Source organism: Molossus molossus, unplaced genomic scaffold (assembly GCF_014108415.1).
Source record: "Molossus molossus isolate mMolMol1 unplaced genomic scaffold, mMolMol1.p scaffold_m16_p_18, whole genome shotgun sequence".
In the NCBI taxonomy this organism is placed as follows: domain Eukaryota; kingdom Metazoa; phylum Chordata; class Mammalia; order Chiroptera; family Molossidae; genus Molossus; species Molossus molossus.
This window is the reverse complement of record NW_023425353.1, coordinates 58,851,083-58,878,379: the sequence shown is the minus strand read 5'-3', so window position 1 is coordinate 58,878,379 and position 27,297 is coordinate 58,851,083. Positions and strand designations below refer to the sequence as shown.

The 27,297-nt window shown below is 40.1% G+C and overlaps 1 protein-coding gene across 7 annotated transcripts in view; it reads right to left on the bottom strand.

Annotated features, from left to right (window-relative positions):
- CTNNB1 (catenin beta 1) overlaps positions 1–22,240 on the bottom strand; it is a 37,335-nt gene extending 15,095 nt beyond the window's left edge. For 3 of the 7 annotated variants that reach the window (XM_036266118.1, XM_036266120.1, XM_036266122.1), the window contains exon 1: positions 22,083–22,240. The gene's annotated coding sequence lies outside the window, so the exon portion shown is untranslated. The remainder of the gene's footprint in view (positions 1–22,082) is intronic. The other 4 variants (XM_036266117.1, XM_036266119.1, XM_036266121.1 and 1 more) reach the window with 2 other exon arrangements.
- Positions 22,241–27,297: the final 5,057 nt, after the last annotated feature.

Below are 27,297 nucleotides of genomic sequence, written 5' to 3'. Positions count from 1 at the left end.
TCAAATGAAAAGTCAGTGCGTAAGTGGACTTACGCAGTTCAAGCCCATGTTGTTCAATGGTCAACTGTAATTTACTCTGCGGTATTATGTTTAATGTTTTGGTTCATTAAGGGCTGGACTGGAATACAGAAACCAACACTGTCGTTGTTAATCCTCACCCAAGGATATTTTCCAATTGATTTTTAGATAGAGTGGGTGGGAGGGAGGAAGAAACATCGATGTGAGTGAGACACTGGTTGCCTCCTGCACCGGGCTGGAGATTGAACCTACAACCCAGGTGCATGCCCTGGGCTGGGAATTGAACTCAGGACCCTTCACTCCTCTAGCTGACACTCTAACTGCTGAGCCAAACTGGCCAGGGGTGAAACCAGCATTAAAATATATATATTTTATATACAGACATATATATGTATATATGTATGTATACGTGTGTGTATAATATACACAGATATATTTGTGTATATATAATATATATAAATGTGTATATATGTTTTTATTGGTTTTTTAGAAAGAAAAGAAGAAATAGAAACATCGATGTATAAAAGAAACACTGACCGGCTGCCTCCTGCATGCCCCCTACACAGGGATCGAATCCACAATCTGGGCATGTGCCCTGACCGGAATTCAGACCAGAATCTCTTAAGTCCAGGGGATGACACTCAATTCACTGAGCCACACCAGACGGGCAAAACCAGCATTTTTAATGAAAACTCTAGGATGCAGCAAATTATCTCTGGACTATACTTTGAGATATACTATGATGGAAGGATCCTAGGTTCTCTGTCCACTGATGCTGTGCTTTTAGCTCGTATCTTTGTGACTGGCTATTTAATCATTTTTCCAACTCTTTGGAAAATGGGTTCCTTATTACAGCTCCCAGTATATTTCTGGGAAAGGGGACTTAAAACATGTTCTATATTGAGCTCTTCCTTCGGCCAATGCCACGGCTCAGAAACCAACTAGTCACATTAATAGGATGTGTAGTTGTTTAAGAAGCCCTTTGGTATATCTGGCTTTAAGGAAAAAAAAATATTTATAGTACTATTTCCTTGTCAGCAATGCAAGGGCAGCACATTTTAGCCATGATAATGGGTAAATCTGTTTACATGGACTGACCTGATAACTCGCCCATGATTTATAATGATGTTATGGGGGAAAAAAGTCCACGTTTCAAACTTACAATATCCATTTGTTATGTTAGTGACTTCTCAATACATTTATTTTTATAGCACTTTAAAATTTATACAAAATACATAAAAAATGTTTTGCTGCAACTTGATGAGGTAAGGGAAGGTTATGTCAGTCAGTCAGCTGGGAAGTATACAGTAGGTGTGAAAATGAATGTCTACAGAAGCAACAATATATCCCAACTCATCCCTACACTGATCTGCAAATTCAAATTTACCCAAAACATGAGAATTATCCACTAAAGAAACTGAATACACAGTCTAGAGAGAACTAGGGCAGACTCTTGCCCAAACAGAAAGCCTTCCTTTTACTTCCTCTCCATAGAGCTTCCAGCCACGCTCCCCTCCAACACACCCTGCCCATCATTCAGAGCCTGGTAAACGCCCACTTAAACCAAGGCTTACCAAACACTGCAGGAAAACCTTCAACAAAGGAAAAAGTTCAAGAAAAAACAAAAGAAAAACTAACTTTCTCTCTCTTTTTAAGGCAACTGAAAAATAGGGGTAGGATAGGGAAAGAAACAAAATGTTTCAATTTATTATAAAAATTTAAATAGGTAACTGAAGCTAAAAAAAAAAACTCCTAGAGCATAAATAAGGAAGAGACACAAAAGATGAAAAAGAAATAAGAGGATCAACCCAGGAAATCAAAGCTCCAACCAATAGGTATTCCAGAAAGAATTGTAAGAAACAAAAATGTGAAAAGCCTACCAAGAACCAATCAAGATAAAATTATGAAGTATTAAATGTTCCCTGATGTAAGTGATCCCTAACTACGACCACAGCAGAATGCTGTGTTCTGCCACCTTTGTCACCGCCAGGTGATGCTTAGACAGAGAGGGTTATGCCAGGTGGCCAACTCATCCAGTCTGAAGAGGCAGTGGACACAGGCATCCTTCCTTTTCTCTTTCCTTTTTGCTATTTAAACATACACTGTTTCAATTATGTACTTTTGTAAAGAAAGCCTCAAAATTCATCTTGCTATTTCTGATTTAAACTCTATTAATGGTTTAAAAATATATATCCTTTATATATAATTATTTGTATCTAAGGAGTAAGTTCATCCTGAACCATACCTTATTCCAAGTATTACTATGAGAAATTTTTCCTTCAGTTTTTCTAATAGGACTAGTTAGCAAGCTAGGTTTTTCTCTTCTGTTATTATGAAAATTTTCAAATATGAAGAAAAGTAGATACAACTGTATAATGAAGACCCGTATCACCTATATTAATATCATGCCATGTTTGTGCCTTCCTACAGAATGATTTAAAGTAAATTACATACATTAGTACATGTGGCTATCAAAACTAAGGACACTTTCTTACACTCCACACTCCACATTATTATAAAGGCTATTTAGCCATCACTAGCGGACACTCCGTCTCACGATGAGTGCTAGAATCCTACTTCACCATCTGTGCTTGAAATGGCTCTGTCAAAGTTACTTCTCCAGTTCCCATCAGGACAAAATTATCTTAATTGCCTTAGATTTCAAAAAGTTTAAGTCTTACTAACTGGGAGTAACTTTGCTATATAAAAATAAAGCAGCTCTATATAAAAAACACAGTTTTATATTGACAGTTCATGCTCACAATTCACTTTCCCAATAATCTGCACTGGAAGAACTGAAGCTAATTGTTTATTCTGTTTTAAAGAACATGCAACTCTATTTCAGGAGCATAATAAAGTTTTGATATATCCTCAGGGATTAAATAAAGTTCTGAGTAAGATTTATTATGTAAATCTAAAAACACATATGTATCCATTTTTTATTAACTGTAACTACTAACACCTTGTCATTTAAAAATTTACACAGTTTCCTAAGGTCTTCCTGTTGCAGCACTTTTCATTCAACACTAAAACTTTTAAGTCATAACTCACTCTAGTTTATTTTCTGCTTTTACTCCTCAGCTGTGTGTGTGTTCTGAGAGGAGTCTTCCTGGACTAGCCAATAAAAACACACACATCTAATGATACGTTTGTTTCTCCAAAACACCTAACATTAATGCCCTTGGCATTATCTTTTAATATGTGGGTGCAAAATGGCTATTAGAAATATGAATTGTCTGCAGCTAGGAACAATTAGGATGTTCCCCAAATGACCTCTTTCATTTATTTTCTCTACCCTATCCATAAAGTAAAGTGTGTGTTTAACTATAAAATTTTTCTTGGTTGGTACCATAATAATATGCAGTTAATGACATTTTGATATATTTCATATTTAAATTTACTGTTAGGCATTCTTTTAATTTTACAAAAATCAATTCTGTGTTGCAGACCCTTATAAAATCCTGATAAAATATGATCATCTATAGTATAGCATATGTTGTCCTTCTTGAGTATTTAGTTTGTCCTTACCCATTTTGTTTGCTACTCAAACAATGCTGAACAATATAAACAATTATCTTAATTTCTCTCACCCAGCAATTGCTTCAACTACTGGATTAAAGGGTAAGAACTTTTAAAACCTTTGATACATAACTCCAAAATACTGATGGAGCATAAGTTGATACAATTTTCCCAGAAGGCATTGTACTCAATGGCCAGCTTACCAAGGCCTTATCAGCACCACCAACTCTCATCTCAGACACCTTTTAATAGCAATGCCCAGCCATGTAATGTATGTATCACCACCCTACCTGCAAGTTTTTCTAACTTCTGAGATGAAATGCTACATGTAGCTTTTTGGCTTCCCAGATTTTTGATCTAGTCTTTTATGTTTTTATGGATATATGTTATACTCAAGAATTTTCTCGAAAAATCGCTAATACAGCACAGTTTGGCCAACTGTGTGTGTATGTCTGAGAATAAAATTTTACTCTTTAAAATAATTAGATTATGGTACTATCCTTTACATTTATGATATACCATTAGTCTCACCAATGAATTTGTGATTATGATATACCATTAGTCTCACCAGTGAATTTGTGATCAGTGACACAATCCTAAAATAGTCCTGAGCCTTCAGAAAAAAACACATAAACTTTTACTTTATACACGCTAAGAACAAATTACTATAAAAAGCAATTTTTCTCCAGCTTATATTAATATTTTAAAACAGAGCTACTTAAAAGTACATACTGAATAGACTTTATCTACACAGGCACATTTTTATAATTTCCAAATATAATTTTATGCCACTTAAGTAAAAAAAAATTCATATTATTTATGTAGTAAAAGTACAAATACATACCAACTTCTTAATACTTGGGGGCAAAGGGAATAGGACTGAAAAGGTATCAATATTAAACTCTTATATTCAATATTCAACTCTTTAGCAGTTTTTGCTTTAAAAAAATCCAACAAATATAAAATTATATCTGTCAATATGGGTGGTAAATACATGGGTGTTTGTGACATTATTCTCTATACTTCACATAGTAAAATAACAATGAAATTAAGAAAATAGTTGTATATCAACATTTCAGATAAAAATAATTTAAACTCCAAATATATCTTTGTACTTCAATCTTTTAAAACAATTAAAATAGAATTACCTAAAAAAGACATGGAATTTTATGGACACTTCTGTTATATCAGCCAACCTTACACACTTAAGTCTTGACTATGAGGATAAAATATTTCCAGCTCCTTGGAAAGGAAACAGTCACAAAGGCTAAACAGGCTACACGTACATTTTATAAAGCTATATAGCTATGTGGGAGGATCTGTTTGTATCACAACCTGGAACTGAAAATCCTGTTTCTCACAATGAGTTCACAAAATGATGATTGGCTAAATACCTTTAAGCTGAGAACACTCTTTGTTAACTCTTAACATTTTCGGTGGATTTTACAGTGTGATAAAGGCACAGAAAACAGTTAATAATTTAATTAGATTTTAAATAAAAGTGACAGTTAAATTATATGCAAACTGCTTTCCTATTTACAAATAAGATAGTTAGAACAATATAATCACAAAAAGATTTCATTCAAAATAACAACAATAAAAACAAGGTACATACAAGATTAAATGAAGATATGTCTTCTTGACTAGAAAATTTTTGTCCTATATAAAGATGAGTGTTTTCTCTTAGTTTATAAATTCAGTGTACTCCCAACAATATTCTGCTAGATTTCTTCAGGAGTAAAATGATTTTCAAGTACGTTTGTTTAGTTCAGTCATGTGCCCTTTCACTCAAATCATATACCCAATTAGTATTTAATATTGTTGCAGATAAATCCAAGAGAAGGGTTAGCAATTTTTAGATAAAAGTATCATATGTATAACTAAAGAACTACATTATCTGAATGGTGATCACAGCAAAAAAGAAAACAAAGAAACATACATATGTATGTATTACTAAGATATGAATCACTCTATACTCCATACTTTTACTTTGTGCCTAGTTATATATAGCACTACTGCTGACCAAAAAAAAATGAAGAATTTCCAAACACAAGTATATTATGCCAAGAAAATGTAAGATTTTATTTCAAGAAAGTTTCTAGATGTTAATCTCTAGGTTTAAGCTATAGGCAGAATTAATGGCAGGGACTCAAATGACTTCCAGAAGTAATGCATTGCTTTATATCCCATAACAATGACCTTCCTTTTCTCTAATTGGTACAAGAGTTTCCCTTTCCCACCATACCAAGAACACTGACCTTAAAAATATATATTTTTTAAAGCTCAATGAGTGATGGCTGGGACCATACCTTTAGTTCCTCACTGTTTCAAAGTACTGAGCACATATCAAGCTCTTAAATATTTGAGGGACTGATTATGCCAATAAGAAAAATGTTCAAAAAATAGAATAAAACGTAATACGGGGGCTTATAGATAGACTTCTTAAGTGACTTGAGAAACAGGAAAGATTTATTGATGAAGAAAGTATCTCAGCTAGAACAGAGGTCAGCAAACTTTCTGTAAAGAGCCAGATGGTAAATATTTTGGGTTTTGTAGACCGTAAGCTGTTGCAACTACTCAACTCTGTGATTATAGTACAAAAGCTATGTCTGTGCACAGACAACTGTGCACGCCAGTAACATTTTATTCTTTGAAATTGCAAATATAGTTCATTGAAATTTCATGTGTCACAAGATATTATCCTTCCTTTGATATTTTATCAGCCATTAAAAAAACAACAACATAAAAACCATTCTTAGTTCTCAGGCCATACAAAAACAGGTGGCGGGCAATAGTTGGCTAACCCCCTCATTTATTTAATACATACTTGCACTGAAAACAAACTAAAGGCAAGTTAATTTACATTTTAATTAAGTACATTAAACCTAAATGTGAAGACCAGTAACAGAAAGGGTTTTTAAGTGGACTGGTAGGTTACTATAAGAGAGGTCAAACAATTTTTTTTCTATAGTAACCTTAAAAACCAGTTTGTGGAAAAACAAAACTGGAACAAATGGCATATGAAAACCACATCAAGATCATGTATTTGGGGGAAACACCAGGCCATTAAAACCAGGAATGTGCTAAACCAGAATCTGGCTTCAGTACAGTAGTCCCTCCTTACCTTCAGGGGATCAATTCCAAGACCCCCAGTAGATGCCTGAAACCATGGAGTTACTAACCCATAATCCACTTCTTCAACTCCACCGCAATATGGCGGCAGCTTCGTCAGCAGCAGACACAGCCTTTCCAGTAATTTTTATATTTCTCAGTCCAAACCGATTCATGGCTTGATGTCATTCATTTCAGGGGATCCCTTGCTGAGGTTTTCATATAGGCTCAATGGTTTCTGGCCCAAGAAGTCACTATTAATCGAAACACGTTTTTTGTTTGTGTCTTCCACCTGCAAATGTAGTGCCTTTTCCATCTTAACTAGGCACTCACATATCACCCACAGTGGCCGCAACTGTGGCAGTTTGAGATGCAGCAAAAATAACACGAGTATCTTTTCCTTCACAATTTCACATATATGAGATTTGTTCTTACCATAAATCTCAGCAGCCTCAGCATACAATTCTTCTTTCCTTATTAAGCCGAGAACTTTCATCTTTTTACACTTAAAGGAAGCACTTAATGGCTTCTCTTTGGCATATCCAAATTGTCAGTATCATTACTTTTGTGTTTGGGGCCATTAAATAAAATAAAAGTTACTTGAGCACAAGCACTGCCATACTGTGACAGTCAACCTTGTAACTGACATGGCCACTAAGTTACTAACAAGCAAGTAGTGGATACAGTGGATACACTGGACAAAGGGATGCCTCATGTCTCAGGCAGGATGGAGCAGGACAATGCAAGATTACATCACACTACTCAAGAAGGGTACATAATTTAAAACTTATGAATTTCTGCCCAGCTGGTGCAGCTCAGTGGTTGAGCATCGACCCATACATCAAGAGGTTGCTGGTTCAATTCCTGGTCAGGGTACATGCCCAGGTTCTGGGCCAAATTCCCAGTGGGGGGCATGCATGCAGGATGTGGCCAGTTGATGTTCTCATCTCTCTCTCCCTAAAAATCAAAAAAGACCAAAAAAACAACCAAAAAACTTACGAATTTCTTACGTCTAGAATTTCCGATTTAATATTTTTGCATCATGGCTGACTGTAGGTAACTGAGACCACAGAAAACAAAACTGTGAATAAGGGGGATTACTCCCCACTGTAAAGATTTCCAAGGTTGCTTGAAGAACCCTTTAAACAGGCAACCAATGAGTCTAACCTAGGACTTCAAAAAATACACATGACTAGGCTCCATTCCCATGGTATTTTATCAGTAGGGCTGGGATACGACCCTGGCATTGTATTTTTTTTTTAAGTGTCATACATGTTGCTGATATGACTGACCCAACAAAGCTGTAGACAAACCTTATATGATCCACTCTATTAACATTAGTCAGTAACCTAAGTTAAAAACAAACAAACAAAACTGGCTCCACAGAATAACGCTAGCACCAGCTCCTTTAGAAGCATCGTTAGAGACACAGAGTCTCACTTAATCTTCAGTGACCTCTGTCCCCCACATGCACATCAAGTTTATGTTCCTCTCACAAAGAGCACATTCTGCTGTCTTTGACAGCCTTACCATAGTAACAGGCCTCATAATTATGACGCTTTCTCATATTTAGGAAGAGTAACATAATATTACAGAAAGTAGAGTGAGTTGGCCAGGAAGCATTTATTTTTTTAAAATGTGACTGCTTTTATCTCAATACAAAGAACTTAAAGGAGCAGCTCTAAATCTCTTTTATTGTGAGTCCAAAAACATACCAATGAATAAGTCATAACAGAGCTCAATATGAATGACCACTGTGGTGACATCGTTTTCTTAATTTACCAAATTCTGATACTAATTAAAGAGATTTTCTGTTCCACAAAAGCCTTCCTACAGTTCCTTTATTAACTCAATAGTTCTAGGATACAGCAATCCCAATAGCATAAATGCAATACACATACACATTTCATTCATTTATTCAACAAATTTTTATGCAACTGCCACATGTCACAAGGTATAATGGATTCTGGGTATACAGTGGTGATTAGAACAGATATGGTGCTTGTATTCTTGATGAAGAGACAGACAACTGAATAAACAACCACAACAAGCGGTAAGTGTGTAAGTCACGAGTGGGAGAAGGAAATGGAATGACAAGAGTAAGTGCAAGGTCTTCCTAGTCAGAGTGGCCACAGGCTTCTTGAGGCTGGTAACCTTTAAGCTGAGACCTGAAGAAGGATGCAAAAGAGCCAGCATATAATGAACAGAGCAAGAACATTCCAGAAACGAAAAGTAGCATGTGCAAAAAAGCTCAGTCATAAAAGACCTGATACAGGTCTTTGAACAACCAAACTCTGAGACAGAGTGATTCAATTACAGCGGGAAAGGACGAGTGCAATGAGGTGAGGTTGAAAATAGCCAGGTCATGCAGGGCTCTCTTGCCTTTGGTAAGGAATGCATTTTTTATTCTCAGTGCCACTGGGAGTCTAGGAAAGGTTTAAGCAGGTGAATCACAAGGTCCCATTCAAGTTTTTAAAAGCTGTTTTTGGCTATAATGGATAAAACTGAAAGAGGACAAAAAAGATAGCACAGAGACCATGTCCATAGGAGATCCTTTTCAAGCTGTAAAGGGAACAGAGAAAAAAGAGGGGAGGGATTAGCTGAAGGAAACAAAGGCTGTCCAATTCTAGAATATCTACCCATTCAACAAAACTTTATTGAGCACTTATAACTTCTAAAGACTGTTCTGAGTACCAGGGATTAAAAATCATGACAAGCCTCTGAGTGGAAGGTAGGAAACGCAAGTAAACAAACATTACTTCCGAGTACGAGAGTGCCACAAATCAAATAGAAGAATAATATGATAGAGTAAAATGAGTGAACAGGGAAGACTTCAGTGTGGAAGTCATATGTGACATGAGTCATAAATGACAAAAAGAAACCACATCTGCAAAGGTCAAGGATATGTCTGTATGCTACTGGGAATGATCCACAAGGAGGTGACAATATTTAAAACTCATTCTCTCAGCCCATTTACTTTATCAACTATTATGTGCCATGAGTCTTGGTATTAGAAGCAGTGAAGGAAAGAGACAAAAACGCCTCTCTTTGGAGCTTACATCCTAGGAGGCTAAGAGAGAGAGAAAAAAAAGCAAATATTTATTGTGTTAATTACAAAGAAACATAAAGCAATACAGGAGATGGGAAGCTGGTGAAGGACTAAGATTTCAGATAAGCAAGAGAAAGCCTGAAGGAGGCGAAAAAGTGAGCCACAGTCTGGACGGAGGGTGCTTGACCAACGGAGAAAAAACAGAAAGACCCGCATGGGTAGAGGAGTTAGAGGAGAAAAGTAATAGAGAATAAACAGAGTTTGTGCTTTTACTAAATGAGATGGTGAGCCCCTGGAGTTTTTTTTAACAGGAAAGTTACACGACCTACTTGTTTTAAAAGGATCACTCTGGCTACTGTGTTGATAACACATTTAAGGAGAAACAAAGGTGTGAGCAGGGAGGCCAGTCAGAAAGCCTTGCAGTAATCTTGGCAAAAAATTAAGATGGCATGGCTATGGTGACAATTTGTTATATTTCAAACATATTTTAAAGGGAGAGCAGACACAATTCACAGATGGGGTTTGAATACAGGATGTGAGAGAAAATGAGTCAGGAACAGCAAGGTTTAAATCTGAGTAACTGGAAACACAGAGTCTCAATAGTTGCAGTCTCTTTCTTAGGAAAAATGAGGAGAAGCAGCTTTAGGGGAAACTGGGAGTTCAGTTTTAGATATATTAAATTTGAGGTTCTTCTTAGATATCCAAAATGTTGAAAAAACAGTTGGCGTTCAGGGGAGAAATCCAGGCTAAGAATATGAATTTGGAAATCATCAACAAGTAGATTAAGTACTATTTAAAAGCTAGGAGACTAACGTGTATTTAGAAAATGAAAAAAGAACAGTCCAATGATTAAATTTTCAGCCACATCACAAAGGTCAGAGAGATGACAGCAAAGGAGACTAAGAAGGAAACACCAGAGAGGTATGAAGAAAACCCACTAGCAGACATGGTGGCCTAGAAACCAAGCAAAAATGTGTTTCCAGCAAGTGTATCAAATGCTACTTTTAGGTTAAATGAGATGACAACTGGAAATTTATAACATGTGGTCACTCTTGGGGGTTCAACAAGAAAGGGGAGAGAGTACATAGTAGGCAATTGTTTTAAAGAGTTTGGTTGTAAAGAGCAGACTAGAGTGGCAGGCAAAAGGGTAGACAGTCAGAAGATATTTTTTTAATAGAATAAATGGTATCATGTTTGTATGCTTGTAGGAAAAGCCAATAGAGAAGGAAAAACCGATAATGCAGGAGAAGGGAGAATGACAGTGGTATTCTTGAGAGCAAGAGGGAATGGGATCTAGTGCACAGGTGAACTGGTTGTCCTTATCCTGGAACACGACATTCATCCACAGTAACAGAGGAGAAGGTAAAGGACAGTCAAACATGGGAACGTGCAGGAATCCTTCCAATTAGTCAATGTGCTTAGTGAAATAGAAAGCAGTGGCACTAGATGCAAGTGAGAGTGGGGGAGGAGGAGATGAAGAGAAAAGTATAATCCTCAAAAAAGGTCAATAGCCCAGGGACCACTGAGCATGCAGCCAGGGAGGGACAAGGTTGTTGAGAGTGTATAAAAGTGATTCTGATTCAACGTGAAATTTCAGCTGGGTAGAAGTGAGGGTGAGGGATACTGAAAAGCTTAGATGGATGAATAGATATACAGCAGGTTGCAGTGGGGCTGATGCACTGTTGGAACTGAAGTATTTCCTGGAAGAATGAGTGGGTCACTTGAAATAAGATTGGGGAGGGGAGTAGTTATTGGTACAAGACAAGGTATCCTAGCATATGACCATGGGAATGTGCGGTTGAATTAAGAGTGAAAAGTAAGATCACTGGAGGAGAAGAAATCAGGGAATCAAGAGGCCAGAATATTGGAAGCATCCTCTATCAATGTTCCTCAAAGTGCCAGACCATAACCACCTAATGAGCTTGTACCACACTGTAAGTTGACATACTTACTGTTTCCTTCATCAAAAAGTCTTGGATCCAAGAAGGAAAAAAAAAAAAATCAGATGAACTAAAGCATGAACTTAGCGACATAGGTATTTTAAATTCTGGCACAAACTCCTTATAGCAATTCATACTGGTAACAGTCCAAGGCCAGATGACACGTGGAGTGGCACTGCTCTACATGAACACTGATGTCACCAAGAATTATGACAGAAACAAAGGAGACAGTGAAACTCGGAGCTAATAAGTGTTCAAGGAAGGAGAAGAATGACCCAGGAAAGTTGGCAGATGACTGAAACACGGAGGGGGAGTGGGTGGTATAATTTGATGGCATAAGAGTCAAAGTCTGAATATCTGGAAAAGAATGGTCAAGAATGACACTGAGGACTGAAGACGACACACTATGTCTTGGTTCTGCAGAAATAGGTATGCAAAAAGTGAACATATTTACCACTTAAGGGGGTTGCAAGGGAAGTAGCATTATTAGGGAAGAGACTAGGTTATAGTTGGAGTAAGTGAGAAAACAAACATTCCCAGACTAGGTTGAGAATAAAAGGGTTTTGCTGACAACTATGAATTCTAAAAAGCACAACAAATGAATTTCAGGAGATAAAAGGTAGGCAATAGAGACCAAAACAGCAATGGAGGTTATAATCTAGAGGGTAAGGAGAATACAGAAGAGCAAGGTAGAACTAAAAGAACAAAGTCCTTGAAAAGACATGCAGCAGGACTGGTCTCTAATCAGAATATACTTCCTCCATTTATAAAGATGGACCTTCAATGCAGATTGAGAACAAGAAAGTGAAGGAGTTACTACTGTTTAGCTTCTGACTGGGGAAAGGGGACTAGCTTGAGAAAGTTAGTCTTAGAGCTCTCTAGAGAAACTTAATACGATCTGGGGAACAATGGCAGTAGGAGAAACCTGAGGCCCTTCAGTATACAGTCGGCATTCTTCAAGCATGATTAATAAGTATTCTTACAAAAAAAAAAGATCCAACTTCACTAGCTCCCAGCTTCCACTTATCAGCAATATCATTTTAACTATCATTAATCTACATCATGAGCGATCCATGGTCTTCCGATGTTCCAGATTTCTAATCCTTTTTTTTATCCTCACCTGAGGACATTTTCCCATATTTTGTTCAGATAGAGTAGGAGGGGGAGAGAGACCGAAAGAAACATCAATGTGTAAGGGACACATCGAGTGGTTGCCACCCACACAACCAACCAGGACTGGGGACAAACTGCAACCGAGGTACGTGCCCTCAGCGGGAACCGAACCCAGGTTTCTCTGAACTGCAGGCCGACGCTCTTTTTTTTTTTTTTTTTTTTTTTTTTATCCTCACCCGAGGATATTTTTCCATTTTTTGTACAGATAGAGTGGGAGGAAGAGAGAGGAAGGGAGAGAGAGAGAGAGAAACATCGACGTGAAGGGACACATCGAGTGGCTGCCACCCGCACGACCAACCAGGGCCGGGGACAAACTGCAACCGAAGTACGTGCCCTTAGCGGGAACCGAACCCGGGTCTCTCCGGACCGCAGGCCGACGCTCTAACCGCTGAGCCAAACTGGCCAGGGCAGGCCGACGCTCTTAACCGCTGAGCCAAACTGGCCAGGGCAGATTTCTAATCCTTTAAATTTTCTAGCCTGTTATTTCTCATTCTGTGGGGAATAGAATGGCTGACACTCTGATTCAGAATCCAGGAAAAATAACAGCAGAATTATAGCAAGAAATAGTGACCTACAGAAGACAACTATCAGATAAAATAGTTGAGTTTAAAAACAAAATGATTCTTAAATTAAGCAAAATGTCAGAAAACAAGCTAAATTTACGAATCCATCTACAGAGTACAGAGTGTTATGTCAGCATACTATGCTTCCTACATAACATTTCCTATATAACATTGTCTACTTTTGTATCTAAATGTACTATTAGGTAAAAATAATATTTGACACTGCTATATTCACGCAGTAACTCGGAAAAGAATTCAGGTGTCCATATGAGTACTTTCTACATGGGAGAATGGAACCCCATTTGGAAACCTCCATAGTTAGTTGGATTAAAAAATATTTCCAAGAAACCCTTGTTCCTCCCTTATACATGTGGCATTCATTGAGTATATGGAAAACTTCAAAGATCTACACCCTTACTCCCAAACCACTTAATCATAGTTAAAGGGGGAGGGGAGGCCATTTATAACCACCGCCCCTCTGAGCAATAAATTACTATAATCTTTTAAGATCATCTTCAAATTACATTCCCAAGAAATTCTTGCAGTAAATCTAACTTCTCACATGTGTATATGGGTAATGTACAATAAAGTGTGTGTACACATGTACATATATTTCAGCTACTTTTATAAAACCATTTTGCACATCTTTGACTTCCCAGCCAGATCATCTACCAGCATTTAAGGTAAGATTTATTAATTATAGATATGGTTTGTCTGCCACGAGGACTGATAAACTTGAAAGAACTTAACACGGGTTAGAAATATCATCTCTCCCATTCCAAATTTTTTTAACTACAGTAAACCCTTGATTTTGCAGCCCTCGGTTTAGTGGACTTCGGATTTAACAGATAAAATTTATGGTACAGATGTCATGTAAAAATTAACACCCTGTTAATTTTAAAATGGTTTTAACCAAGATTTGCTTATAATTAAATTAACATTTTTTTTTGTTGGTTTATTATTATTCATTTATTTTGTTAATCCCCACCCAAAAGAGTGGGAGGGAAGAAGAGAGGGGGAGAAAAAGAGAGGGAGAGGGACAGACAGACATCTTTGTGAGAGAGACACACTGACTAGATGCCTCCCACAGGACCCTGACAGGGCCAGGATCAAACCTGCAACCCAGGTGGCCTCTTGATCTGGAGACCCTTCTGTCCCGTGATCCCATGCTCTAACTGCTGAGCCAAACCAGCCAGGGCTGTTCACTGTTATTTTTAACAAATAAGCCGTATGTTGGAAAAAAACACTGTAGTAATTTCACCGACATAAATATTACAGATCTACAACTATAGTCTACATATTTAAATCCAAGAGTCACTCTCATGAACAACGTTCAGAGAATGATCAGCAGGTGATCACACAATCACACCGAATCCTGAGTGGTAACTGGTGGCGAGACTTTCTGCAGTTTGAAAGCAGGCAGATGCTGTTCTGGGCAATAAGCCACACCCCAGCTGTGTGCATTTGTTTCCTCAAGGTGACTGGTGAATGCTCGCATTTACGAAGACATATTCAGTATAAATTTAAAATTACAGTAATACATACAGAAAACTATGCTGTGCAAACTTTCCATATATTCTTCATTTTATTTATACAAACATATCTAACATTAGTAAAAGCAGATAAAGTACTTTGTCAAATTTTTAACATATGCATTCAGAAAACCTACTTTATTATAATAATAGACTTCAGGCTTTAACGGACACCCCCTCAACCTAATTAGTCTGATATAACAAAGTTTTAGTGTAACTGCTTAACACACCCATTAAAAATCAATTAAAAGAGCCCTGACCAGTTTGGCTCAGCGGTTAGAGCACCGACCTGAGGTCCAAAGAGACCCGGGTTCGGTTCCGGCTAAGGGCGCGTACCTCGGTTGCAGTTTGTCCCCAGCCCTGGTTGGTCGTGCGGGTGGCGGCCACTGGATATGTCCCTTTCATGTCGATGTTTCTCTCTCTCTGTGTTCCTCTCTCCCCCTCCCACTCTACCTGAACAAAAAATGGAAAAATGTCCTCGAGTGAGGATAAAAAAAAAAAAAAATCAATTAAAAAAAATATATGAGTACAGCAACATGCAAATTATGAAATCACAAAACCATGAGAATGTCAGTGAAGAAATTATGAGATGGAAATAAATAGGGAAGCACACAGGACATGCTATGAAGCAGTTTCACCCCCAGCATCATCCAGCTGTTCACACTTTTCAAACTATTACAGGGGGAAAAGCCTTTCAACAAGTTCAAAAGAAACCGGAGGCAGGAAACTTCTGGAGCATCACGAGAGAAACTTCACAGTGGCTCTGTCAGGTTGAAGGGGGTGTGACAGGTGAGGGGAGAGCGCCTCTGGGGTGAACGTTTGCGAAAAGTCCACTGACCGGTTTTGCTTACATTCTGCACCATATCATATAAAATCAACTGCAGCCTGTAACACTACTTTCAGGTGATGCTTCTTAAAACCACTGTTTTGCATTTTCAGTCCACATCTAGTTTGTCATTTAAATGTGTAGTCTGAAGACTAAACATCCAATTCTTCAAACTCTGGAGATGAAAAACTTGCCCTAGCAGCAAAAGATATAACCAAAATCTATTTAATTGACTGCATAAATTTATTCTGACCAAATGGCAGTATGCCATTAATTTAAGTAAAATTTATATTCAATTAATTTTTCATCATCTAAACTTTGCTTTTAAATTTTGGACCTAGTTTGATAATAGTTTGTCTTAGAAATGCAGACTTGGGCTGAAAACCAGGATATGATTTAAAGACTTAAAGACGTCAATAAAATTTCAGGCTGACATGATGGTTTATACACAGCCAGAATTTGTCCAGATAAAATATTTTAAGTGCTTTCACAGATTAAGTTTGAAAACACTTTTTAAAAATACACCATAAGAAAACTATACTTAAGATGATCAAGTAAGGAACAAGTTATTTCTCCTTTTTCTTAACCGAAACCATCTTAATTCTTAAACTTGAAAGTGCATGTTACCTAGATTTCACAAAAGTTACAATATGAACCTGCTTTTAAGTTCCTCACTATAATCAATTGATACAAGACGTTTTCCAATGCCTAAACATGAACCTAATATTAAAAATATTATTTCCTAAGTTATATAAATCCTCAGAATCACAATATCCTGCCATTTATTAGAAACATTATTTTTAAAACATACTCCAAATGTTATAAACTGGCAGTATCCTGCCAATAGGTATATTTAATTTGTCCTGAATAAGATCCAAAAACATGAATTTCGTTCACCAACATGTGCAGATCAAGCAATGCACATTAATCTGGATTTCCCACTTCTTTTAGGAGTAAAAACATCAGATGATGTAGCAACATGAACTATATTTCCACACAGTGGCTGGGAGCTGCTGAAGATTGGCCGTTCGGATGGGACATGTGCTCTCTAATTTGTTGTAAACAGAGTCCCAGTTACCCCATACTTGCCAGGCCCTAGAGACACTGAGTAGCCATTCCCACTGGAATGTAAGATCGATACTACAAGGTTTGTGAAAGCAATCTTACTTTAGTCACTTATCTTGAATGTCAAATTGTTGTATGCTATATTAATGAAGTAGCCAATTTCAAAAAATAAGTCACTAAGAGGTAGAATTTTTTTCAGTAAGCTTTATGTACATAATTTTCAAATCTATTCTCATATCATAAAAATATTGGAAAATTAAAACAGAAGCTATTTGACTCAGACAGTAAAAGCTGCATCAACTTCGACATTATTCAAACACGATCCTTTATGAAGGACCACAATCCATTCTGAAATAACCATTTACACAAAACCACTGAGACATTCTTGCCCTCTTGTTTAAACAATAGATATAACAATATATTTCTTAGTCAAAGATCATTATCAATGTCCCCATAAAGTTATATTAAATTCCAAGAGCAAAGTACAGCAGTAACACTGTCATTTTCCCTCCCTACTGGCAACTTTTAAATTTCATTTCAACCACCCGTATGACAAAGCCCCTGGACCCCCAAAAAACTAAACTCTGAGAACTTTTCATAAAATGACCATATGACTTCCAAAAGCTAATTTAGAATAGGTTTAATTCTTGTTACTAATCAGAATCCTATCTGAAACAACTATTTTCAAAAAATAATGTTACTAATAGAAATAGCAAGAGCTTTAATAAAGGAGATGGAGAAAGGTTTTTATTGGAAACTTTGAAGGACAGGCTGTGTGGCTCAGTCGGTTGGGTGTCCTCTCATACACCAGCAGGTTGCCTGTTCCATTCCAGTTAAGGGCACAAGCCCAGGGTTTTGGGCTCCATCTCCGGTAAGGAGCATATGCAGGAGGCAGCCAATCAATGTTGCACTCTCACATCCGTGTGTGTGTGTCTGTCTGTCTCCCCCCACCCCCCTCGAAAAATGAATAAACTATTGTTTTTTACAAAAATCTTTAAAGGGCAAAACACTGGCATAGTGCATCATATGAGAACCATTCATATGAGAACCTATAGTCACTATAGCATTTTCTTCTAGAGTTCACATACACTGACTCAACTAGATGTTTCGATCCAGAATCTAACATGGACATACAATCCTCAATAATATAAATGAGCTGAGCACTTTACTCATGTTTTACTGTGTAACTGATTTTAGACAAATTGATAATTCATTTCTTCATCAACTTTTTGAGAATTTTAGTTTCTATGATTCATTAATATGGCTAAATATCATAATCTTTTACTCCCAAATTATTATATTGAGTTTTTTTTGTTTGTGATATATTTAAGCAGAACTGCCTATTTAAAGTGACAAATAAAAATTTAATCCCTAATTTTACTTTGACCTTTTTCCTGCAAATTATTGGTTGAGATGACATTTTCTCAAGCCAACCTTTTAATTAGCAGTATTGATATGAATAAATTACCGTAGAATTCATTACTGATGCTTCCTCATCACAACTACTTATAAATATATTCCACTCAAACTTACTAGGGGGGAAAATCACAAACACTGCATTATATCCACTGGAGGGCACTCAACGTGACCAAAGCGTGAGATAAAAACATGCCCTAACACCACGCTCACTCTTGATGCCATCGGGTTTGAGGGAGGCTTTGGGAGTAGAGAAATGTCTCTTAAAAGAAAAGATGCCCACAATTTAAATATTCCAAAAAAGTAATTAAACCCTAAATAAAGGGTTCCTAATGTAATTGATTTTCTCTTTTAAGAGCGTGGTTTTCTTCAGGAGAAAGCAGATTTAGATACATACTTCAAGGATAGCAGGGTTCAGGTCTCAACTGGATCTAAGTTTCAAACTAAGTCAAGCTCAGTCTTGCAGGAAACACAAAAGCAGCATTCTTAAGTTAACAAAGGAGATAAAGAACTTTCTCCTGAGTTTCACATGATGAAAAACTATACGAGTTAACTCCTACTCATTTTCAATTAACACAAATCACCTATTTTCCTTTTGTGGAAATTTAAGTATATATTTATTTTAGCCCACTAGCCTACTTCTTTATCACACTCATAATTCAAACAGTATTACATAAACAACAGTCTGTTAAAGAATGAGAACTGATTCTGCAAAAATCAGGATTCTCCGAATGAGGATAACAAGAGGCAACAGCTACATGCTCTGGACTAAGACGCAGCTCCTAGTCTGTTTACTCCACACTTTTATGGTATCGAAATGTTTTTAGTCAAGCTGTTTCAACAAAAAATATTGTATTCCCAATAAAAAAGATACAAAACAAACTATATTATTATAACTAATGTTTTCTTTTTTTTTTTATCCTCACCCGAGGATATTTTTCCATTTTTTGTACAGATAGAGTGGGCGGGAGAGAGAGGAAGGGAGAGAGAGAGAGAAACATCGATGTCAAGGGACACATCGAGTGGCTGCCACCCGCACGACCAACCAGGGCCGGGGACAAACTGCAACCGAAGTACGTGCCCTTAGCGGGAACCGAACCCGGGTCTCTCCGAACCGCAGGCCGACGCTCTAACCGCTGAGCCAAACTGGCCAGGGCTATAACTAATGTTTTCAAAAACAATGTCACAAGTCAACATATAGCATTACAACAGAGTTGTCAGTACTTGTTATTAGAAGTTTGCCCTACTCTGAAAGCATTCACCCTTTCTGCCCTGGGGTAGCAATCAAGCATGCTTCCAATCAAGCTCAAACTACAAACTTAACAAAATTTGCCCATCTACAATTATTGATTATCAGCAACTAGTAAACCATGAAAGAGAAACAAATTCTTGTTATGACTGGACAGATGTATTTGTTTCCTTTCAGAAACACCAAAGTTTCAATTGGCTGAATATACTTATACAGTCCATTTCTGGGGTTTTATTTTCACAGCTACTTTATAACTTATAAAAGAGCGATATTCAAACTTTTGAATTTTCCATGTTCATAGTTTCAACACACTTACACTATTCCCACCCCTCCCAACAACAAAAAAGAGTATCTGCAGCTAGTTTCCTCCTAAGTACCACATGTCAAAATACCTTTGAGAAATTTGCCAAGGGGGAGGAGGGAACTATCTATGAGAACAGAATTCATTCATGTGGACACTTTTTATTCCAGTCATCACCAGTTAGCAGTAAGAAGCTCAATTCACAGTTTAAGTTTTAATATTGGAATATACACTTTTCTACATAATAATCTTGGTAAAGTAAGTAGTTAATTAGTTCAAAAGAAAACTTTAAATGTTTGACACATGAGCACTGTTTAAAGCTTCATTTTTTAATCAGCCACCTTATTTTTAAAAACGTGTTTTTTCCTAAAAGCTTTTTAGAAACAATGTTCTGGCCTCTGGGAGAATCTCAGGCCTGAGCGTCTACAAAGACTCTAAATTACATGCTATACTAAACTCTCCAGTCCAGTTTTTTATTTTCCTCTTAAGGATTTCAGACTTAGTCTCAGCATTCCTTTAATCCTATGGAATAGTCTTCAGCAAGTTTTTCATCGAGTTACTTTTGCAATCACTTGGGGGCCTTGTCCTTGTATGTGGCCTTCAAAACAAAGACTAGGTCAAAGTAATGAATACTGGGCGCAAATTAATCAAACTTTGTGAGAGGATATTATCAAATAATATACTTTTATTTTGTGGATTTAAATGTAAAAGTAAAATAAATGCAGTTGCAGCCTTAGTTTAGACTAAAAATAAACCCCAAAACCTCCAACGTGTAAGGTTGTCACTAATTAAAGCAGATACCAAACAGCTTTATTCAAATAACATTTCAAGCTATGCCTAATATTTCCTAGAATGAAAACCGGTTACCATGAAGACATCTGAAGGTACTGAAAGTTCACCAAGTGACAATAAAACAGCTTCCTAGATTCCAGACAAAAATACTTAATAACTTAGCGATCCGAAAACACTAGCCTAGACTATATCAAAGGAGAGCCGTCTCTTCAAGTTGCTGTCTAGTCTAAGCCACCACTATTCACGACACAAAGCTCTCATTTCACTAAAACCACTCCTCGATTTCCTTTTCGCCGACCTCTGCATACCAGCAGCCCGGTCTCCCTCCATTCACCACGCACAGACGGGGGAGGGGAGACCACAGATGTCTGGAAGATACAAAGTATGAGACAATGCTCCCTCCGAAAGGGAACAGAGGACGGAGGAAACAACTACACCCAGTTGCCAAAGCTTTCAAGTTGAGCGGACTCAGAAGCGGGCTGTGAGAACTTCACTCGGAAAGTCTCCGCGCAAAGTCCTCGCTCGCTCTCAGACAAAACGCCGACGGAAGTGGCCGTGCTTGGACTTCACTCGGCCCACTGCGTGGCGAGGGGGAAACGCACTCCGCTGCCGGGCAAACGTGCTCTAAAAATCAAGTTGAGCGGCCGGAAAACTAGGCGAATAATTCCCACGAACACGATTCTCGAAGCGGTCGGGGCTGAGCCCCGGGGTTCGCTTGGGAGAGCCGGCCAGGAGTCGCCCCGCCCTGGTGCTGACCAGGGTTCCGCGCCCGCCGGCCGGGGGCTCGCTCACCTGCCCCGCACAGGAGCCCGGGCGCGGGCGGGGGCTTGCCGGGCACAAGCCCTACTGACGCATCGCGCCGTCTGCACGGACAGCTCGGTTCCTCCACGGTTTAAAGTTGCTTCGATTTCAACAAGCGCCAGCGCCAAACTCACACGAGCAGAGCGTTAACAAAAATACGGACAATTCTCGCAAGAATGCTCCTCGCGATTCGCCCTCGAACGCGAAACATGGAACCTGGAGAGCAAGTCCGACCGCCCTCTCCCCACGGCAGAGGGGACCTAGGGTGGCGTCCCAGGCCCGGCGCCCGCACCCCAACTCCCCGCTGGGAAGGCGGAGCCCCCCACCCCGCCCCCCACTCCGGCCCCGGCGCATCCCGAGGCGCAGGATCCCTCCCCCAAACTCGGCCACGGCCGGAGCCCCGGACGGAAACCACAGCCCCCCGCCCCAGCCCCCCGCGCCGGCCATCCGAGCTGCTGGACGCCCTCACGCGCGGTGCCCCCTCCCCGCAAGCGGCGCCCCCAGGGCCCCCGAGAGCAGCGCGACCGGAACCCAGGCCCGGCCGCCGCCCTCCGCCCCCGGGCGCGGCCCCTCCCCGGCGCCCCTAGCCCGCTCCCCACTCGGGGCCTCGGGCTGCGCCGGGCCCGACTCTCAGCCACCGCCGGCACCGCGCGCCCGCGACGAAGTTTGGCTCCGAAGAGGGAGCGGGGGCAGCCCCGGAAGGGTAAGGAGAGGAGCGCCCCAGCACCTCCGGGGAACAGGCTCCTCCCGCCGCGGGTCCGACCTGCTCGGCCTGCGGTGGCGGCTCGGCGGGGACTGGAGCTGCTCCTCGGCCGTTCCTCCGTCTCCGCCTCCCCTCGCGCTGCGCTCCCGGGGCCGGTCTCGCGCGGCTGCCACAGACCGAGAGGCTTAAAATGGCGCCGCACAAGGACCTCTTATAAGCGCCGGGCCTGTATCCTGCCGCCACGGGCGCAGCGCGGAGCGTTCCGCCGCGAGGACAAGGGGCGGGGCGGCGACGCCGAAAGTAGTCCCCGCGCCGCCGAGCCGCCACCGTCCCGAGGCCGCGGCCCGGGCGGGGCGCCCGCGCACTCCCGCGAGGCTCCCGGGGAGCAGCCCACGGCCCCCCGCCCTGCGGGAGCGGAGGGCGGCTCGCGACGGCGGGTGGTCCCAGGCGGGCGGCCGCGGCCGGGGCCGGGCAGGGTGGCCCCGGATCCTCCACTGTCCCGGACCCGACGCCCGGCCCTGCGCGCGCCCGAACCGTGAGAGCGGACGCGGGGCTTGCCGCGCGCTTGGCGCCGCCCGCGGGAGGCCCCGACCCTCGGGGGCCGCGCGGGGCCGCCGACGCGAGTCTTGCGGGAGCGGAAATTCGGGGCCCAAGCGGCGGGGGCGCGGGCGCGGAGGTCGCGGCCCGCCCGGCTCTCGCGCTGCCAGTGCTGCCGCCGCACCGCTGTCGGTCGGGGGCCGCCGGCGCGTTCGGGCGGCCGCCGTCGTTGCGTTCTGGGCCGCACACTCCCCGGGCCGGGGCCGAGCTGCACACCACCCAAAGCCCCCCGGGTCCGGACCGTGGGTCCGCATCCCCACGAGGGTGCTCAGCCTGAATCTGGACGTGAGCGGCCGGGCGGAGCCGCCTGCCAGCCCCAGTCCCAAGGCTGCGAACTCTGGTTCGAGTGGGCGCTTAGCCTGCGATTCAACAAGTCCCCGGGAGCGCCTGCGGTGAACCCCGAGTGGGCACGGCCTCGCTCTAGAGCCCTGTCGGCCCGGCTAACTCTCACAGGTCCCGTGTCCACCTGGTCCCACCGTGCTGCTGAGGGTCGACATTCTTTTTCTCTATTATTATCATTATTTTAATTTTTGGTGGGGATTTTTCTTTGGAGGGCGTGCATTTTTTTTTTTTTTTTTTTTTTTTTAGAAATCCAAGTATGTTGTTTATGGAAGGAGCTACCGATTTGGCAGCTTCTGATATTTAAAACTGATTTTCTGTTCTTCAGAAACATTTTCTAATTCGTTTTAATAGGCTGAAGTGGGGTCTTTATTTCCCTTAGAAGTGATTTCATTGTAATCCAGCAAGATTGGCACTTGTCAAAGCTGAAACAGTTATCGATTCACTTTCTCTAGTCTATTGTTTTATGCTTGTTTTTTTCCTCCAAAAACAATGGAGAGAGTACAAAAAGCAACAGTGAAAGTTATCTTGAGGCTTTTATCCCCTTAATTGATGCATGCAAACAATAGGTCTTTATACATAGGGACAGACAGGAAACCTACTCAATCGTTCACGGAGTGGGATATGTAGTTTAGGCATAGCTAGTGCTTCAGGACCAATGTGTTCTTTGCATAATTCTTTTTTTCTCAGTCTTAAAGCTGTTTTACTCTATGCAGTGGTAATATCAACTGCTGCCGATCACTATTGCACATGTGAGCCCCTGCAGTGGAAAAAAGTCCACACACCAAGATGATGTTCTTTGACGTCCATTGTCTAGAGTAACTCACATTTGTATCTTTGCTAGTAATTCTGTGGAAGAGTGGCGGATGGTTGTGGTTAACTCGGCTGGTCATAATTCAAACAGATTGAGCAGAAAAGGTATTTCATCAAAAGGAGTGTTTTCAACGTAAACGTTTCCGAAAGTATAAATAATTTTTCTAGGTACTGATCCTCAGTTTTAATTCTTATACACAGAATTCGGGCATATACAGTTGATTTGATTAAAGTCATACATTTAAAGCCAAATGACTAATCAATAGAGGATTTTTGGTATAGATGTTTCCTTTTTCTTTGTTCAGTTTATCTGTTTGGGTTGGGGGGGTTGTGGCTAAATAAGTCACACTGTTAAAACTGGTTAAGAAATATTTGCACAATCTACATTAGAACATCTACAGAATAAAAACTTCCATATTTGTATTTCTCTTCAGGTGCAAAAATAATTGAGCCATTTGTCTGTGACTTAGATATATTTATCTAAATTTAGAATTAAGATTTTAAAGTCCACAATAATGCTTTAAGCAATCACACATTAAAAGAAATGTAAAATTTGCAACAACGCATCAAGCTGTTTGTCCCATCAAATTTAAGTATATTGAAGAATCACTGGGTGACTAGCATTAAAACAAACTAGTTGAATTTAACAAATTGTTTAGAATTTTTATTTCCTCCTCTCAGAAAGCAGAAATTGTTCCAATTGTCTCACCAAAAGCATGAAATGAAGAACTTCTGTGAAATGAAGACAAATGCTATCATTCAACCAATGAGAAATATGAACATCAAAATACCTGATGAGTTAGTGAAATAAGTGATTCTGTAAAAATAATTCTTTAAAATTGGCCTTGGACAATACATTTCATAAAAGATTCTTGGTTATCCTTCTACACCTTTCCTTTATAGAGCCAACCCCTTGGGTCTGATGTAAGTTAATCCATATTGTGGAACTGCAAAAGACAAATGTTTCTAAATTTCAGGCTGTATTCCTAGAAACCAAAAGTGTCTCCAGCTGGTTGCGCAGAGGAGGTATTGTCATGCTCTCAGACCGTTGGCATATTAGGCATTGTCTACATAGAACCTGAACGTAAAGCATCCCTCCTCTAAAACACATGCTTTCAAATCACCTTTAGGCAAAGAAATAAATGCCCACTTTGTTTTTGCACTTTCGACAAATCCAAGCAGCAGCATTCTAAAGAAGGCCCGTTCACTTTTTTGCATAGTTAACTCTATCAAATCTATTCATTAAACATTTATTGAGCATTAAGACAATGAGCTTCCTATAGAGAGAGGGAAATGGATGACTGGCTTCTTTTTTTTTCTTTTCTTCCTATTTTTTAATCCTCACCCGAGCATATGTTTAGAGAGAAGAAGGGAAAAAGAGAGCGAAACAGTGATGTGAGAGAGAAACACAGTAAGTTGCCTTTCTAGGAACCCCGACTGGGGATCAAACCCTCAACCTAGGTATGTGCCCTGACTGGGAATCAAACCCACAATCTTTTTGGTGTATGGGATGATGCTCCAACCAACTGAGCCACCTGGCCAGGGCTGACTGGCTCCTTTTGATTAAGTCCCTTAAAGTAATGTATAATTGTAATTGTTAATCAACCCTACTTGAAAGTAAAAAAGTAGAAAACAGTGAAATGAGGGTGTGGTCTCCTCTGGACTCTGTTGGAATATCCTTGGAAAGAATCCTCTCCCAGCAGAAAGGTAAGACTAAGTAATTACTCCATGCATTTATAAACAATAAGTCCCGGCTCTCTAAGAAAATCAGTTAAATATATTTCTTTTGACAACCTGAAAACACTGGACAATAATCAGGATCAGCTTTTCATTTAGCAGTTCACCAAGTGGGCTATTTATGGATTGGAACTTTTGATTTGCAATACATCATCGTAGGCTTCAGTGTTATCTTTTGATTTCTTTCCAGCTGAACAGGCTAAGTAGTTGTAAATACCTCTTGTCAGACTACATGGTTGGCTATTCTTGCACACACAAGTAATCTAGGAACCCACTGGGCAAATGCGGCGGAAAGCCACTGCGGCAAGCTTGCATCTGGTGTGTGCTGCAGAATAAGGGAGGGGCGGTGAAGGTGGTGGGAGGCGATGGCCATGGTGGTGGCCACGGCAGCAGCAGTGGTAGTGACATTCATGGCCGCTTCCGTTAAGCCAGCACAGTCTTCGTGGTTGGAGTTGTGTGTTCTCCAGGCCTTCATTGATTTGACACAACAGTCCTTGTACGTTTTAATGGCTACCATAGAAAGTGTGAAGGAGAAGCAATGGAGACATCATCCATGATATTCAAAGAGCACAAAGGTGTACGTTTCTCAATGTCTCTAAGAGCTAAGACAAATACCGCTGCATTGCTAAGAAATTATGCTTTGGAGACATACCCCTCCAACATACAACACACACACGCATACACACACACACACGCCTCTCTATTAAAAATTTCAAAATGGTTGCAGATATTTCATTCAATAGAAGGTTAAAGGCGTTTTCATCGCAAGAAGGATTAACTTACCCGAGGATTCTGGGACTGCAGATGTACACTGCGGCAAAATCCTAAATTCATCGGAAAAAATCATTTCTGGACTCCAGCTGCTAAAAATAATAGAATTATAGTAAATCATGAATAAGATTAAAACAAGCCATTTTCACATTCCAAAGTGTTCAGGAAAAAAAAAAAAAAGATTCTTTTCTTTTAACTCATTTCTTAAACAATGCAAATTTTAAAGTAGCTTTTCTTTCCAGAGCACGAAGCGCCATGAAATCGATAATTTTTGATCTTTCGGTTAATAGGCAACATGGTGAGCTAGTGCAGGGACTGCGGGCAGCAGACATGTTCTTGTCAGCTCAAAATTTTCATATTGTTTTTGAATCCATTGAGATTTGCGGATGTGATACCACCGTTTTTTGTTGTTGTTTTTGTCTTAGCTGGCACTAGGCTCTAGGGAAGCAGACCCTCAGTTTATCAACATAGGCATGTCTATTGCTTTCTATATATTAAAAACAGGGAGTCTTACTGGATCTTAAACAAAAAATTATGTAAAAGGAGTGGCTGGTGTGATTATAATCCCATCATGCAGGGTCCACGGTTCCCATTTAGTGAAATTTCGCAGAGGGCAACTTCTTAAGAACATCCCTGCTGTGCAGAGTGAAAAGCATGAACAAACCAAAGACAGAATTCATCTGTGTTTATATTTTACAAACAATGAAAAACCTACTCTTTGTATGCCTTTTTTCCCCCTCCTTATTATTTCATGAAAACTGCAGCCTTCCCCCGCCCCCATCCAAACACTCACCACCCCAGCTCTGCAGTGTTTCCTCCCTCATGCTTCTCCTTCGTCTCCTTTTTCGCGTTCACAAATTCTGCACGCGCCATCTTTGTGTGGGGCGATTCTTTGCTAATTTCACTCACCCATTCTCTTACAAATCAGTTCAGAAATAGAAAATTATAGTGCGCTTTGGGGTTTCATTTGCCTAAATTTCTT